Source organism: Tachypleus tridentatus, chromosome 13 (assembly GCF_004210375.1).
Source record: "Tachypleus tridentatus isolate NWPU-2018 chromosome 13, ASM421037v1, whole genome shotgun sequence".
Lineage (NCBI taxonomy): Eukaryota > Metazoa > Arthropoda > Merostomata > Xiphosura > Limulidae > Tachypleus > Tachypleus tridentatus.
In genome coordinates this window covers 128,792,950-128,809,748 of record NC_134837.1, presented here as the reverse complement: position 1 = coordinate 128,809,748, position 16,799 = coordinate 128,792,950, and the positions used below count along the sequence as shown (strand labels likewise).

Sequence of the window (16,799 nt, the reverse complement as noted above, 5' to 3'; positions counted from 1 at the left end):
GACACCATCTAGACACACACACACACAAATCAAAACACACATATTTTCAAACACATTTAACACCAAAAGAAAAAAAAGTAGGAATAAGGTTTACCTCAGGACTACCCCCCCCCTCAAACTGTACTACAATAAGGCAGTGGCTCCTTTTATACATCTACCTGCTCTTCTATTATAAAACTGTTTTCAGCATCAAAGAAACAAACTGATTAAAAAAAATTATTCGTAGCTACAGAGGGAACAATTTAGTGCAAGCATAAAATCTGTTTAATATAGTTTTACATAAGAAAACTTCAAAAATCAATGATACTGTAATTTGTTCTAACAGTACTCATTTTTGATAATTCAGGAAACAATAATCAAATTTCAGGGAACTCAGTAACTCACCAGTAAATAAGATGTGCTAGTTTTTTCATTATAAAGAACATGTAATGACTGTACAGATGTATTAATGTATGTTCCTCCAATTTCTCGACGTGTCTTGAGGTTTATAAAGCAAATTTCTCCTACCTGATAGAATGGAAAGCACAAAGTCTTTTATCAAAAGTAAAGTATATTAAATTTTGAATTCAGAAATTTTAATAAAACAATTTAGGTCACATGATAATATTTTATTAAACACTACTAAAATTTATACTGTATTAAAATTTTCATATATATTCAATAATATTGAAGGACCTACCTACAATAAATGTTTCACACATTATTCAAACAATATAGTAAAAAAAATCTGTCTTTCTTGTACTTTTCTTGAAATGTGTTTTCAAACAGATATTAGTCATAAAAGCAGTGGTTACAAAGTTTTTTAACAATAATTAATTGATTAAATATTTGCACAAAGCTGCACAAGGGCTTTCTGTTTCACCCACCCTTAAATTCATATTAAAGTGATGAACAATGGAGAGAGAAAGAGAGATGGCAATTAGTTAAAAAAACCACCACCAATTCCTGAGCTACTTTAACTGAACAGTGGGATTTGACTGTCACACAAATAAAGTATTTATGGCCCCCCAAAGTAAGAAGCATGATTTTGCAGTGATGTAATAGCAGTCTTTCTTCTAAAGGATTTTTGTTTATGTTACTACTACTTAACACATTTGTAAAAGGACTTGTTGTTATTTATAATAAAGTCTCATAAAGTTCTGAAAACACTTTTAAAATGAGTCTGTTCTTGTTGTTCCATTTGTAATAAAATATCATGCAAGCTTAAATTACATACCATTTATCATTGAAATTTAAGATGTTAGGAAAGCATGTTTACTCAAAAAATCCATTTAAAACAAAAATACAGAACCCTATAACCTAAATGCTAACCAAAGGTGAAATTGTTTCCAAAAGTAGAAATAGATCACTGTAGTCTAAAAAACTATAATTACACAAGCAAAATACCCAACCCCAGTAATGCTATTTTTTTGTGTTTTTTTTCTTATAGCAAAGCCAGATTGGGCTAACTACTATATCCACCAACTGGAATCAGAACTCCTAACTTTAGCATTATAAATCTGCAGACATACCACTATTCCACTGCTACACCATAATAAGAAATTTAAAACTGCAGACAAAAGTGTCCATAACAAATTCCTGGAATTTATTACATACTAAGGCATATGTAACCATCACATGGCAGCATCATTTCACATGTAAACAAACCTTTGAAATAATGCTTAGCAGAGAAGCCAAAGAACAGAATATCAAAGATGAAGTTACTGCTTGTAACTAATGAACTAATAATTGAAATCAGTGTTTCCAATTATTATTGCTTGTGATTATTGCAGCTATCCATGTCTTTTGTGAGAACAATTAGTTATTAAATTCAATCAATTTTAGAGCCCAATGATTGATAAATCAGCAAATTTTACCAATCATCCAGCTAAATATACTATTAATTATAATCAAACCTAGGCTATCATATAGGCAACTAGCTATGACATAATCTACTAACTGATGATAAACATTCTAATCAGCTTGTAATAAAAATAGGGTTACCTAGAGGTAAAGGATTTAAAGAGCATCTTTACTATTTTGTTAGGTTTCTGAACATTTAGTTACTACTCCACTATAATATGTGAAGCATAAACTAATGCTGTTTTGAAATGCAAGAAATACTTTTTGGAAATCTTGATCAGTGTTCACAGAATGATACTTTCTTCTCAAAGCTTAAACAAACAGTTTGAGAAAGGAAATATTTTGTAGAAAAAATCTTTAAAGGAATAAGAGCAAATCTGTGCAGTGATTAGTGAAAAACTACTTGTTAACATACAAACTGAAATACAACTCTCAATTCACTGTTATATATTTTCATTTTAAGAAAAATGTATTTCATGAATATTAAAAAAAATTAAATACCATTTATGCATTAAAGGAACATTAACAATTTTAATTCAAGTAAGCATTACAGACACTTAGAAAAATAATAAAAAACAAAACTGTTATAATTACACATTAAAGAACCCTAAATACGTGACTGCTACAAGTCCACATTAGAGAAACCTAATTGATAAATATAGAAAGCAAAATAATATTGAAAAATAATAATAATAATAACATATATATAGACACACTATAAAAACTCGAATAACACACCTTTACCAAACATACATTATGAAAAGTTAAATGACAAAACTGAAACAATACACAGATTACAGAAACCTAACCAATAAAAATTACAAATTACTGAAATCTAAATAAAACTAATATGAAAACACCTGTAGTGATGTGGTTCTTTACTGAGAAAAAAAACAAGCAACATGAGTACATATACATACCTCATTACCCATAATTCCAATCTGCTTTTCACACATTGTTTGCCACCAACATAACGAAGTCGGAATACCTAAAAATATAGCATTTTCAAACTTATTCATAGGTTTCATGCAGCTAATATCTATTACATCTAATACAAAAATATTATCAAAATTTACGAGAACTTTCAACAGTTAAGAAATTGGAATACTTATTATTATCAAACCTTACAATAAAACAAGACTAGCAATCATAGAACAATAATCAAAATGACTAAAAGATATTTCAATCCTTTGAGGTACTTGTAACAGTAAAAACCCAAATTGAAACCAACAAAACATAACCTTTCACACCTAAAGATATACCTAAAAACCAATAGCACACATCAAACAGCAAAATAAAGTATTCAAAAAGCTTTCAAATAATCCAAACTATAAGTACAAGTGTGTGAGTATAAAGGAATGAATGATAGAAGGGAATATAGAGTTCCTAAAATCAATTTGTGGGAAGGGTGTGAAAAGAACCAGAAAACTTGGGGTCAAGACATATGAACATGACATAGTCAAAACTGATCCTGACTGAGATGAGTATTAAGAACATGTCCACATGAATCAGATGTAGGATAAGCATAAGAAAAGACTAGGAGGGCTTGCTAAGTTATCCCTGATCAGCATCCTGCATGTGCGAGATGAAAAATCCTCCCAAGAATCAGCAAGGAGAACCCAATTATCAATGTATCTCTGGAATCTCAACCCAAATCCCTGCACAATGTTGTAGGAGGAAGAAATTAACCTCTTCTAAAAATCCCTCCCTGAAGCATTGTGAAGAACCACAGACAAAGTGATGGTGCAGGAAGGTAGGTAAGAAATTAAGACAAAAAGTGAGCACACTGGATAGAGAAAGGAAAATAGAAGTTAAGGGATTCTCCCCCAAATAGGTAAAAGAGATTCCAAAGACTGGGAATTGAGGAACAGAAATGAAGAACAATTGTAAACTACAATAAAACAGTCAAGTAGACAAGTGGGAGGAGGCATGTTAATATTACATAAAATAACATAAATTAATCATAATTATTCTCACAACACAACACTAAGCAATACTGTTTTATTCCAAAAACTCTAACATTTCTTAACTATTTGCATTTCACTTTTTGGGGACAACTCAGATCTACTAATAATACAGTAATGAAATTCATTAATGTCACTGACTGTTAGTTATTTCATTAGAAATTTAAACTAAAAAACAATGAACAATGTTGTAACGTATGTACTGTCTAGAAAAAACAAAAGCTTGAACACACAATAAGAAAACTTGTACAGCCAATTCCTGGCTTTACTTTGCTGCAAAACTGAGAAAAATAAAACCATAATAAAAAAAGAATCTGTGTGAAAGGGATACAACCATGAAATATCAAATCTATACCAATGGATACTAGATACACATCAGAACAAACTGATCAAATTCAAGTTGTTTCACAACACATTAATCACAGCTCATATCAATAAATTTAAATTTGTATCAAAACATATGTTAAAGATATAAAATGATTAAGGGGACAAAAGTCACACAACTTATCAGAGCCACTTCTCTAGTTACTAAGGTAACCAACTGAAGCATCAAACTAATCTTTTCACATCCAAATAACAAATAACATATGGATTAAATATAACATCACAATTCATATCATCATGCAAACCACAAATTTTAACTATAACATAAAAATCATTTCCCCAAAGAACAATTATGAATTAATTTCTAGACAACAAAAATCTAAATTTATTACACTATCATTATTGAGATTTTTAATCCAACACTCATACTACCCATAAGAGGTTGGCATCAGAGGCTATAATGCTAACAACGGAGAAAACTGTATTGGTAATACAGTAAAGGCTAGCTTTCAATCAACACATCTCTGTAACAATACTTATTTTAATATTGTAATGTGTTCATTAAGTTTAAAACTTTATCAAGGAATGAAAATGTGTCTTGCTCAGCTCAGTCTGTGTAAAAAGTTATTGTATAAATATTTTACCAATGTTAAACTGACTGCATTTTGCATTATATTTTACTAAATAATCAAAAAGAAGCATCCAGTAACAGAAAATATTATAACATACACACATGCATTGATCAGGCTTCTCTGCTGGTGTTAAGTTTCAGTGAATTATCTACAATGACAATAAACCAAAATGTAGCTTATTGTGATCTGACTGTTACACAAACTACACACTGGTGCATCAGTTCCAGATAAAAGAAAACGATGAGTTAAAAAACTGTGACCAATGCATAGTCTAGTTAGAACAACTTCCTCTTTCCAATCCTTACAGGAACAAGACAGCCAAAATCCAATATAGGTTTTATTTAAAAAAGCTTGTTTTTGTGTTGCTCACTCCAAGTCAACTGCCAGCTGGCATGGAACCGAGCCTTGAATACAGGACCATAATCCACGTATGGGACAGGCACAGCAGTGATAGTGCCAGAGCAGATAGACTTAGCTGCAGTGTCGACGAGTTAGTTTCTGTGAATACCAACGTCGCCCGGTATCCAGAAAAACTGGATAGTAGAAGATGTTACAGAGAAATGGGCCAGTCGGTTTGGAATATTGGCAAGAACAGGGTGTGAACCAATGTGAAGTGATTCCAGAGCCAGTAGAGAACTAAGTGAGTCAGTATAAATCTTGCAGTTCAAGTACTGCTTAGCTTCCATGTGATCTAGGGCAAGAGAAATGGCATACAGTTCAGCAGTGAACACGGAAACTGTAGAGGGGATTCTGCCCGCAACCACCCAGCCACAACAAACTATGGCAGAGACCACACAGTCACCTGATTTTGAACCATCTGTATAAATAGGAATAAATGGATGGTTTGAAAGATGTTCAGCAAATAGCAGACAGTATTTCCAATTAGGAGTGTCTACTTTTCTCAAATGACTGAAAGATAGGTCACAATTGGGGACTGTAAGAAACCATGATGGGATGAGCTGACCAGTGGATGCAGCAATGTTATCCAAGGACAGACTAAATTCATCTAACTGCTACGATACGAAAGCCAAAGGAGCAATAGCAGACCATCTGGTCTGAAAAAGCATGGCCCATCAAGGAAGGAAAACACAACCCCAGGTGGGATGCTTTGGTAAGGAACTAAGTTTCGAAGCATATAGTAAAGACAGTTACAAATGACACAGGTGCAAAGAAGGTTCATGAGACTCTATGTATTAGCTCTGAACTGAGAAAGTGCAGAAAGCCTCAGTGCAGAGCCAAAGTCCTTGATGATGAATAGGGTCTAACATCTTTAAGGCCTATGGTCTGGCAGAGGTACAGAGCAGTGATACATAATTGAGTTTCAATTGAATAAGAGAACGATATATATTAAGCATAAAACGTCATTCCACTCTCCAAGTAGTGGTAGAGAGGACACGGAGGACGTTCGCTGCTCTTGTATATTTGACTCGTAGCTGCTTGATGTGTGGTACATAGGTTAGCTTACAGATAAGCCCCAAGAACTTAGTCTCAGAAACCACAAGCAGCACACCTTCACTGATACAGAGTTCAGGATCAGGGTGAATACCCTGTTGGCAGCAAAAGTGCATGCAAACGGTTTTAGAGAAAGAAAAGGTAAAGCCATTTGCTGTTGTCTACGTCAGTAAACAATTGAGGGCATTCTGTAGCTGCCGCTCAATACACCTCATGTTTGATGACAAACATGAGATGTGAAAGTCATCCACATAGAGTCCATTTGCAACAGTGAGAGGGAGTTGTTCAGTGATGGCGTTAATTTTTTATACTGAAAAGTGTGACACTCAGAACACAGCCCTGAGGAACACCAAGCTCCTGTAAAAATGAATGGGAATGTGTTGACCACACACAAACTCAGAACCTCCTGTCCATTAAAAATTTTTTAATAAAAATGGGCAAATGGCCACGTAACCCATATATATGGAAGTCTCACAAAATGCCATACCTCCATGTTGCATCATAAGCCTTGTCAATGTCAAAGAATACTGACACAAGATGTTGTTGTTTGAGAAAGGCTTCTCTGATTGACGTTTCAAGTCGAATCAGATGGTCCATGGTGGAGCACTGTTGTCGGAACCCACACTGGGTGGGTGAGAGGAGGTTGTTTGATTTGAGGAACCAAACCAGACAAGCATTAACCATCCTCTCTAAGGTCTTACAGAGACAGCTCTTCAAAGCAATTGGACAGTAGTTTGAAGGAATCTTGGGATCTTTCCCAGGTTTAGAGAAAGGTATGATAATAGCCTGGCACCAGGCATCAGGAAAAACATTCTACTGCCAGATCCGGTCAAAACAATTAGAAGAATATCAAAAAAAGCAGAAGAGAGATAGCACAGCATGTCATAGTGCACATCATCAGGTCCAACAGATGTACTGCCAGACCGATGAAGGGCCAGTTTGAGTTCCACCAGTGTAAAGGGACGATTATAGTCAAACAGACAATCAGCTCGAAAGAAAAGAGGTGATTGCTCTGCCCAAGTCTTGATGGCCAAGAAGATGGAAGAAGAGGCAGAAGTGCTAGACACCCGGCATAAGCTGTCACCTGGGAGTATCGGCAATGCTCTGGGTATCAGTTACTTCCTGGCCATCAGAGAGCAAGATCGAGAGAGGGCCAGAGTGATATTGCCCACTGACCTTTCGAATCTTGTCCCAAATGACTTTGGAACTGGTGGTAGAGGATATACTAGTTGTGAACTTAATCCAAGATTCCTTCTGGCTTTAACATCTCACCAATCAAGCATGTGCACAGGTCCGCTGGAAAGCGATGTGGTTTGAGAGTGTGGGATATCTACAGAAAGTATCCCAAGCTCATTTTTAAGCCTTCCATGCCATGTGGCAGGCAGGATTCCACCAGAGATGAGGATATAGTGGAAAAACGTGTTGAGGTTTTAGGAATACATTGAGCAGCTGCTTGTATAATACAGTCAGTTACTGCCTACACACAATCACCTACTGATGGCTGACAGATGATGGCAGGATCAAGTTCTGCAAGAGCAGTGAAAGAGGGCTAGTTTGCCTGATCCAGCTTCCACTGGGGCACGCGGATCAGGTGGCATCGACCACGGCCAGTCTCTCTCAAGATTATAGGAAAATAATCACTGCCTCGTGGATTATTGTCAACCCCCCATGAAAAATGAAAAAATAATGGAGAGCAAATTGAGAGATCAATAGCAGTAAATGATTGGCTAGGCGTATGGAAATAAGGAGAAATACCAGCATTGAAAAGAGAAAGGTTGTGATCAGAGAGCATACGCTCTACAGAGTGACCCCTCCTATCAATACCAGCACTTCCCCAGAGGGGATGATGTCCATTAAAGTCCCCAAGGATTAGAAAGGAAGACAGCAACTGTTCAATGAGAGCATCAAGGTCTGATTGATCATATGTCTCTCCAGGTGACAGGTAGAGAGAACAAACAGTGATGATATGACCCAAGGAAACATGGATGGCTTCAGCCTCCAAGGGTATGTTGAGTGACAAAGACAGAGTGGGCACATGCTGATCAAACAACAGTGCCACCCCTCCTTGTACTCGTCTATCACACAGCCTGTCATTTCTGTACAGAGAAAACTGCCAAAAGGTGACTGTATTGGCAGGTTTCAGAAATTTTTTCTGTAAGGAAAGACATACAGGATGGTAGGAAGCAATCAGTGTTTTGATATCATCCAGATCAGAACGTAAACCTCGACAATTCCATTGAATCAAAGTGGCCATTTTTAATGATGTATTGGCTCCAGAACCCTTCTGTTTATGACCACGTCTTTTTTCCTTACTGTCCTTATTTGGGGGAGGTCTATCAACCTCCATGGATCCTGCCCTGGGTTGATTGGGCAGGTCTTTGTTGTTGGAAGAGGATTCCAGTGACTGAGGACGTGAACAAACGATTGTTTTAAATCTTGGGGTGCGAGAAAAATATGTATCCAAAGAAATGCCTGTACCTGAAACCAAAGGATGATGTGGATCTTGGGGTTTGTTGGAATGTATGGGAGGAACAGAAATGGGTGTGAAAGTTGATTCACCAACTTTTTAACCATGGAGGTCAAAAGACTTTTCATTTGTAATCAAGTTGTCAATCTTGCCAAATGTGATCGTGTTCTCAAGTGCCAGATATTGCCTCAAGTCATTGTTGTCTGCAATAAATCTAGTGGTCAGATGTTCTATGACTGTGTCCACAAATTCAAAATATTGGCTTCTGTAGTAATCTCTAGCTGTTGCAGAATGGTGTGCTGAGCCATCACCTGTGATCCTTCTAGGAGGGTCTGCGAATGCGTGGTAGTTCAATAGGCACCAGATCTAAGGAAGTTACCTTTTTCTCAGCTTCATCAAATATCTTATTGTAATTTTCCTCAGTTCGCAATACCGGCAATTGCTCAACTGCCATTGCAGATGCTTCAATCATGACAGATACAGTCGCTGATTTTGCTTGGTATGCACGGTTTAGTTCCTCTATTGCAGCTAATGGATGTTGAGCCATCAACAATCCTAAAACTGTCTTTCCTTTGTCAAATCTGTCCAGCAGACTTCGTGCTTTCACTACTAGATCTGATTTTTCATTTGCTAATTCAGACAAAGAATCAACAAAGTGATCAATAGCACATGTAATTGCAGATAGGTGGCACAACCAGCGTGTTGGACACAGTGAGCGGATGTATTTAACTGGACCATTGTGGCTGTCTGACGATACAATATTTTCAAAGATTGTCTTGTATTTGCCTGACCTCTGAAGCAAGACAGCAAGGTCATGTACCTACTGGATAGAATCTCAAACACATTCACAAGCTTCAACTGCATGTTGCATTATTAAATTAGCCTTGTGTGCTTTGCAGTGAAAAAACAAAGCTGACAGTTGCTTCTCTTTTATTTTTGCCTGCCATCCACTGTACATACCACTCATGTTAGCAGCTCCATCACAAGTTTGTGCTCTTAATCCTGACAGTGGTAAATTGAGTCTAGTGAGTACATCAAGTATTGTTGAGGATATTGTTTCACCAGTTGTATTGGAAACACTGTACAAACAAAGAAATGTCTCATGAACGTCAAGGTTCTCATCTACGTATCGTACACATATTGCTTCCTGTTCAGCACCTGTAACATCTCGAGTCCCATCAACCATTAATGCAAAGATTTTACTTTGCTGCACTTCGTGTGCTATGTTCTTCAGTATTTGATGGCTGAACATTTCCATTATTTCTTTCTGAGCCTGGGGTGATGTGAATGTGGTTTTCTTTGACAAGTAGGCCATCAACTCAGGATCTTCCTCTTCCAGAATCTTCATTAACTGCAGGAAGTTCCCCTCTGTATCAGTATGTCCATGTAATGCTAAACCTTGACACAGTAAGAAACGTAAACTTCTGAATATTTTGGCTAGACTTCTTTTACATTCTTCCTGCTGCTTCTTTTTTCCATCGTGTAGCTGGACAGTCACTGGAGTTACATCAAATGAACCTTCTGGAGATATTGCAAATCTGTGCTGAGAAGAGGATTGGTGTTTGTTGAATTTCTGTTTTGCCTTTTTCCAGTTGCAAAAACCAGTGGATATGAAGGTATACTCCACTGGCCTCTATTTTCCGCCTTGGCACAATTAAAGCATATCACTTTTTGAGTCTGATTGTCAAAGTGCAGCCATGGGAACTCATCAAACCACTTGCCCTGGAAGTTGATATTTTGAGATTTTGCTTTCTGTCGTGTTATTAGTTGTGTGTCTGGATGATATGGCTTTCCACACTGTATCTGTGGAGTGTCAGATTTTTCATTACTGCACAAACTTATTTCACAACTATCTGGTGGTTCATTATGTGCAATAGTTGCACAAGCATTTTAAGACTCGTCCTATGATGAACATGGTATATCCTCTGTAAGGCAAGTTTCTATTCCTTTGCTTGAGGTTGTTGGATTATCTGCATCTGCATTGTCACTTGTAGTACTAGTAACTGGCTTGCAGAACTGTCTAATATCGGAAAGTTTCAGACGCTTGCTTGTCACAATTGGAATCTGTTTCCCAGATGACTCAACAGGCTAAAATACAGTCTTTATTGAAAAACTTTAATGTACAACGAACGAAAATAGAACAGAATGGAAGTAGGACTGAACTGTACAATGTATTTAAGTCGAACACACAAACCTCACAGTAACTACCAAGCCGACTGACCGCCTGGACATCGCTGGGACAATAATGTGTGCTAGTTACAACACAAGTAATTGCAAGTTTCTTGAAAAATACTTAAACAATCACAAATATATTATATTCCTGTTAAAGCTCATCAAAAGGTAAACACGTTGTGATATAATGTCTATAAGCACGTCTATTAAATAAAAACACCTAAAGAGAAACTAGCAATACAATTCGAGTAAAGGCTTCAGGCCATTGAAATCGCTCCTTTTGTGTTCTAATTATACAAGAAAATACAATATTTTTACTATCTATGATAAGAGAATATATTGTTCTTTTACTATAAAGCACCAGCACTTTATTAGAGGGTGGTGATAATCTGAAATTTCATGGATTAATGAGGGCCACAAACACAGGTCTAATGAGCCCTGTTGTAAAATCAAGGCTCAGACTAAAGGGAGCGGAGGAGGATGATGTAGGGCGCGTCTGTATCCGGCGGCCCGAACTTGTCATTAACTGTACACTAAGCGTACGCTATGGTCAGCAGCTGAGGAGAGTAAGGCGTTCGACAATATAACCGGCTAGACATGCACAAGAACAAATGGCGTAGGAAAACCGCACAATATACACATAAGATTGATGCAGCTATGAGCTACAAATGGCCTGCCAGATCTAGATCACAGGAGTTTACGCTTCGGAGTAATATTTTCGAATTTCATGCTCTGTTCAATCTGTTGTGATGAAAATTTTACTTAATCTTACACTACGTACAAGACATAGGTAGATGCGGTGATAGTGCTTGCAAGCCTTGCATGTATACTTAGGCCTAATGACTGATACTTACGAACTATCGCTTAGATCAAAAAGGTTAGAAGCATGACTATATTAAAGATGTACATTTCTGCTACTGCAAAAGCCTACATCTAGGCCTAATTATGTAATTCAATTGGCAAGAACACGAGAATCACAAGAACAAACACAATTTGTAGGCATGTGATGCAATAAAACAATTCAACAGACCAAACTGTAGGGGATGATGATTTTATGCACCATACCCCCCACCTAAAATGAAGAGGGATGTATCCCCCATCCCCCCAGGATCTACGCCCCTGCACGACATGACGTCTTCAAGTGACAGAACCGTTACCACTGGAAACATTGGAGAGGGTTTGGAATGTATAGCTGTACTCTGCAATTAAGATAACCTGCCTTGATGGTGGTAGGCAGACATGGTGACGTAAATCTCAGAATGAGGACATTGGTTGGCACCATAATTCTATCTTTGAGAGTGAAGATACGCCTCACTGCAGAAACTCCTTGGGTGCAGAAACCAGTCAGAATATCTGACGCTGGGATGTTCTTCAAATCCCTTTCAACAATAGCTCCCCGTGATGAATTCAAAGTAGCATGAAATGTAGCCTATATAGATATATCCCCAATTGCCTTTGAATGCAACAGGAGTTCACTGTGTTGAGATGTGAATGTTTCCACCAATATTACCAGATCAAAGCTTTTTTGCTGACTTTGAAGAGCTAGTAAGTCCCTCTAGTCCCTTCTGAATGAAAAAGGGAGACATTTGCCCTAAAGGTTTGTCTGAAAGTGAGTGCAATATAAGAAAATGAGATACAACAGGTGGTACAGATGTTCAAGACTGCTGCTCAAAATCTTCAAGATGTGGTCGTTTACCTATGGACTGTTTTTTCCCTATTTTATTAAGATTTTTAAGTTGAGTATCCATTATAAAGAAAAGGAAATTTTGGTGCCCACTGGCCCCACCCACCATGGAGCCTAATGAGGAGATGGACTACAATGTCAAACAAGAACACTGCATCAATGCCAGGGTTTCATGAGCACTATACCCAAACACCAGCATCAGATATAATGTCCACAACACCCGTTGAAAATATCCAATACTGATACTTGGTTGACCCCCGCCCAAGTGGACCAGCCGATTGACCCAAGGGGGGCCACCCATCTACAGGAATTCAAGGCCAAAGTGGTGTGTTAGGGTTGGACCCCTCAACCACCAGGATCCTGTCCTACCCTTCACAGGTTGCCATGCACGGCAAACATATGGGTGGATGTTTAAATCACAGAGGAGGTAAACTGAAAGAACAGAGCCTTTTCTGGGAGATCCCCTCATCAAGTATAGGAGTCCACACCGAGGGGTTCAACTGTGAAACAAATTGCTCACCATGATTTCTAATATTCAGATAGTGTGGAAAAGCCATATACTGAGATGAATAGTTAACATCCAACAAAGAAGGAGAGTATAATAGAAAAATCAAAGAAATGGACAAACATCACATACCTAAAACAACAGGTGAGGCAAAAGAGACTCTGCAAAATCTGGTGGTGGAAAAAAGCTATCAAAATCCTCCTCAGCTCATTCAGGAGGAAGTGTGGCAAATTCAGAAGAAGTTGACCCATGTAATAATCAAGTTCACAGTAGATAACTGCAAATAAATCCAATGATGGGTCTCCCTTACCAGCAACCTGTAAGATAGTGCTAGCAGGAAGTATGATACCCAAAGTGGATACATCAACCTCAGAATTCATAGTTGAAATACAAAATCAAACAAGAGTTTTATGTATAAAAATTTGAGAGTGATAAAAAAAAAAGACTGGGAAATCAGGTTAACTGAAAAATTATTTTACAGTGTAAAGATAAAAAAAAATTAATGAAGAAATTCCACTTCCAAAATGAAACTATTAAAAGCCATAAATTTGAATCATATGAGGAGCACCAAAACAACATAATGTCTTGATATAAGTACTGTCAAATGAGAAGTGATAGTTCAGTGTGGAGTCACATGTGTCAAGAGAGTGTGTTGCACTCTTATTGATGCAGAGTTGTCACATGACAATTTGTATACGAGACCCATCAAAATTAGTCAATTCCAGGTGGATAGGAGTTTCAACAGTTGTGAAATGCACCAAAAATGTTTATTATAAAAAAAGATAGCATTGAACAAGAATAGCAAATTATGTGGTAGGAGGTAATGTACGAGATCAGAAAATATATATTTTAAGTCAAGAATAAATGATAGTGTTGCTTGGTCCTAGAAATACTAGTCAAATTCCATTGAGTTCTCTTAAAAGTGGAATTGTTTTCTTAATTTCTTGAAGGTAAGTTAAGAATTAAAATCAATTTTCTTACAAATGTCAAGAATGTTATAATTTGAAATAATGAACATAAGAATACCTCTCTGTCCTTGAAGTTTGATTTCAGTTAGGTCATCTGTTCTCCACGGACCACTTGGTTTCATTGCAGGACCCTAAAAATAATTTAGTATTAAATATTAAGATAAATGTCTAGTCAAAATTAATTATTGTTATTTCATTTTTCATATTCATACAAGTTAAACATTTACTTTAAAAGGATGAGAAAATATTTTTCAAATGTTGGTTTCATATATTTTTTATGCAATAATCTAAAGAAAAATTTCTTAAGTCATCTTTTAAAAAAATATTCATGTTTAATTCATTTTTCCTTCACATTTTTTTTATCAATATGTAGATTCCAAAATAAAAAACACATTGCAACTAATATATAACAACAAACTGTCCATTAGGTTACACTCACAATATATTTGTGGATTCATTATGTTATAAAAACATATAGGTTCATGAAGTATTGATAGAAATGGATAAAAACCATATATAAACTCTATATTTGTTTATTTTTGTTATGAACTTACCAAGTAGGAAAGAACTGGTAAAATGTAAAGACTGGAATCTGCACAAGCAACCAGAAGCCATGATGCTGATGAATCAAAGCAAATAACTTTTATGGCTTTATCACTTTGCTTAAACCATGGAATTTGTTTAATAACTGCTTTAGGAGTGATGGAAGAGGTCTGACGTAACAGAAGATAGCCTATATTTCAGAAACAATAAAAGAAATTCTCACAGTTAACATATCAAAAGAAAACAATTTAAATTATATGATTGTAGTTTAAAACAATGGTCAGCACATAAAATATGTCTAATGAATTCAATGTAAAAACATAAATTAATTATATAGAAACTTTTGTTGAAAATTACATTACATCATGTATGTTTACTAACTTACTCATAAACTCAAAACATTAAATCAATTCACCACTATATTACATGATGACGGTAGCAAGTTTTTAGTACTGTATATTTCTTAATAGTCAGGACAGCAAAGACTCGTTTGTTCAATTCAACAATAAATAATTTATTTCATATAAATGTTGCCTACATACTTAATGCTCCAAAATCTTGACATAAAAATAATGCTTGTTGTTATAAATATAATTTTTGATAATAACTGTAAAATTCCCATAATATATTAATATATTCCTTTTAAAAGATTAAAAGAGTAAACCAATTCCTAACCTATCACAGAATATTCACATCTGAAATGAATAATTAAAGGCAATTATTCAGAATATTTACTTCTATTTGAATTGCCTTTTCACATGTTTACACATGTCTGAAGCTATGAACTTCACAGAACTCTTTGCACATTTTGATTTACTAATACTGAGATAAAACTCAATATTTTGAAAAAAACTGTAAAACATTTTGACTTATCTGATTTAAAGTTTATATCATCTTTCAATGAAATACCACTTTTCAATCTGCCTTCTGTCATGTTACTTTCAGTTACAACTAACACATTTTTAGTTTTGATTTGTACAGTGTAGGTTAAACACAGCAACAAAATTAATGAAATGAAAGTTTAATTCATACAACAGTTTCCCTTCAGTAGTACTGAAAGCAGCCCCAGTCCTCAACCAATATTCTGAAGTACATATCATAGATAATATTGTAACATTTATTGTAACTATTTTTTATATGTTATAAAAAACACTATAAACAAGTAAACATTACATTTTCTTCAATCTGGAAACCTACATTCTTTCACCATTCATTTTTTGTTATTTGTTGAAGCTATCTTGTAATTTTGTTGTTTTTCATTTACCACTCAAACTGGACTTTTGTTACTAGTGGAGAACCTCAAGGATTAGTGCTTTTACTTTCTGTTGTTTGCATTAATGATAATGATAGCATAAGTATTAAAGCTTTAAGATGACATTATATTATTTGGTGTTACTAACTATATTAATAATGTAGAAGTATTATAAAATCACTTGGATCAATTGACAACTTAGATAAATACTCAAATAACATGGTTTTTAATATAGATGGCAGCCAACTAAATACTGTTACTGTAAAAGGTTAGCTTAGTATAGTGGTAGACAAGTCACTCACAGCAGCAAAGCAGCATAGTGTAGTTAATAGATTTTTAAAGTGTATTTATAAACAAAATAATTTTAAATTAAAAAGAGGTGATGCAAGGATTATCTTTAGGGCTGGCAACAAAGGGTAGGTTTTCACTTTGGAAGGTTCAGAACATGTTACTGGCCATAGATTCAAACCTTCCATTGTACTAATTTGCATAACGTACTGAAGAAGTTACCATAACCACTACTTTATATTTATCTAAAACCTCTTATTTTAATATTGAAGAAGAAGGAATACTGGTTACAATTTGAAATATTATATATATATGAAATGTAATTAGCTTTTAGTGAAATGTACAAATCTGTTTTATACAAAACCTTGGAAGAGTTGCAAAGGTATTTATATTAAAGGTATATCTGTGACTTGATGACATCAGTATGATTCTGACAAATCAAACTGTAAGGTAATGTTCACTTGAAGAATAAACATACTTTTGTCCAATGTATAGGTTTCGTATTATATATAAATCACCTCCAAAACCTCAGAAATGTACATTATGATTTTTTTCACAGTATACTTGTATAACATATATGGTATTTACTCTCCTCTATCATAAAATGTCATAAAATCAGCAATGTAGGATAAAATTAATAGTTAATAATAGACATTATGGATATAATACCATGTTGAATAGCACTCTGTAAAAGGTCCTGACTTGC

The 16,799-nt window shown here is 35.5% G+C and overlaps 1 pseudogene across 1 annotated transcript in view; it reads right to left on the bottom strand.

The window, feature by feature from the left end:
• Window positions 1-16,799, bottom strand: part of LOC143237938 (uncharacterized) — an 82,878-nt pseudogene that overhangs the window by 64,442 nt on the left and 1,637 nt on the right. The window contains exons 2-5 of the transcript XR_013020344.1: window positions 14,565-14,743; window positions 14,069-14,141; window positions 2,763-2,830; window positions 385-507 (exon numbers count right to left, since the gene is read on the bottom strand). The product of XR_013020344.1 is annotated as an uncharacterized LOC143237938 (transcript). The remainder of the gene's footprint in view (window positions 1-384; window positions 508-2,762; window positions 2,831-14,068; window positions 14,142-14,564; window positions 14,744-16,799) is intronic.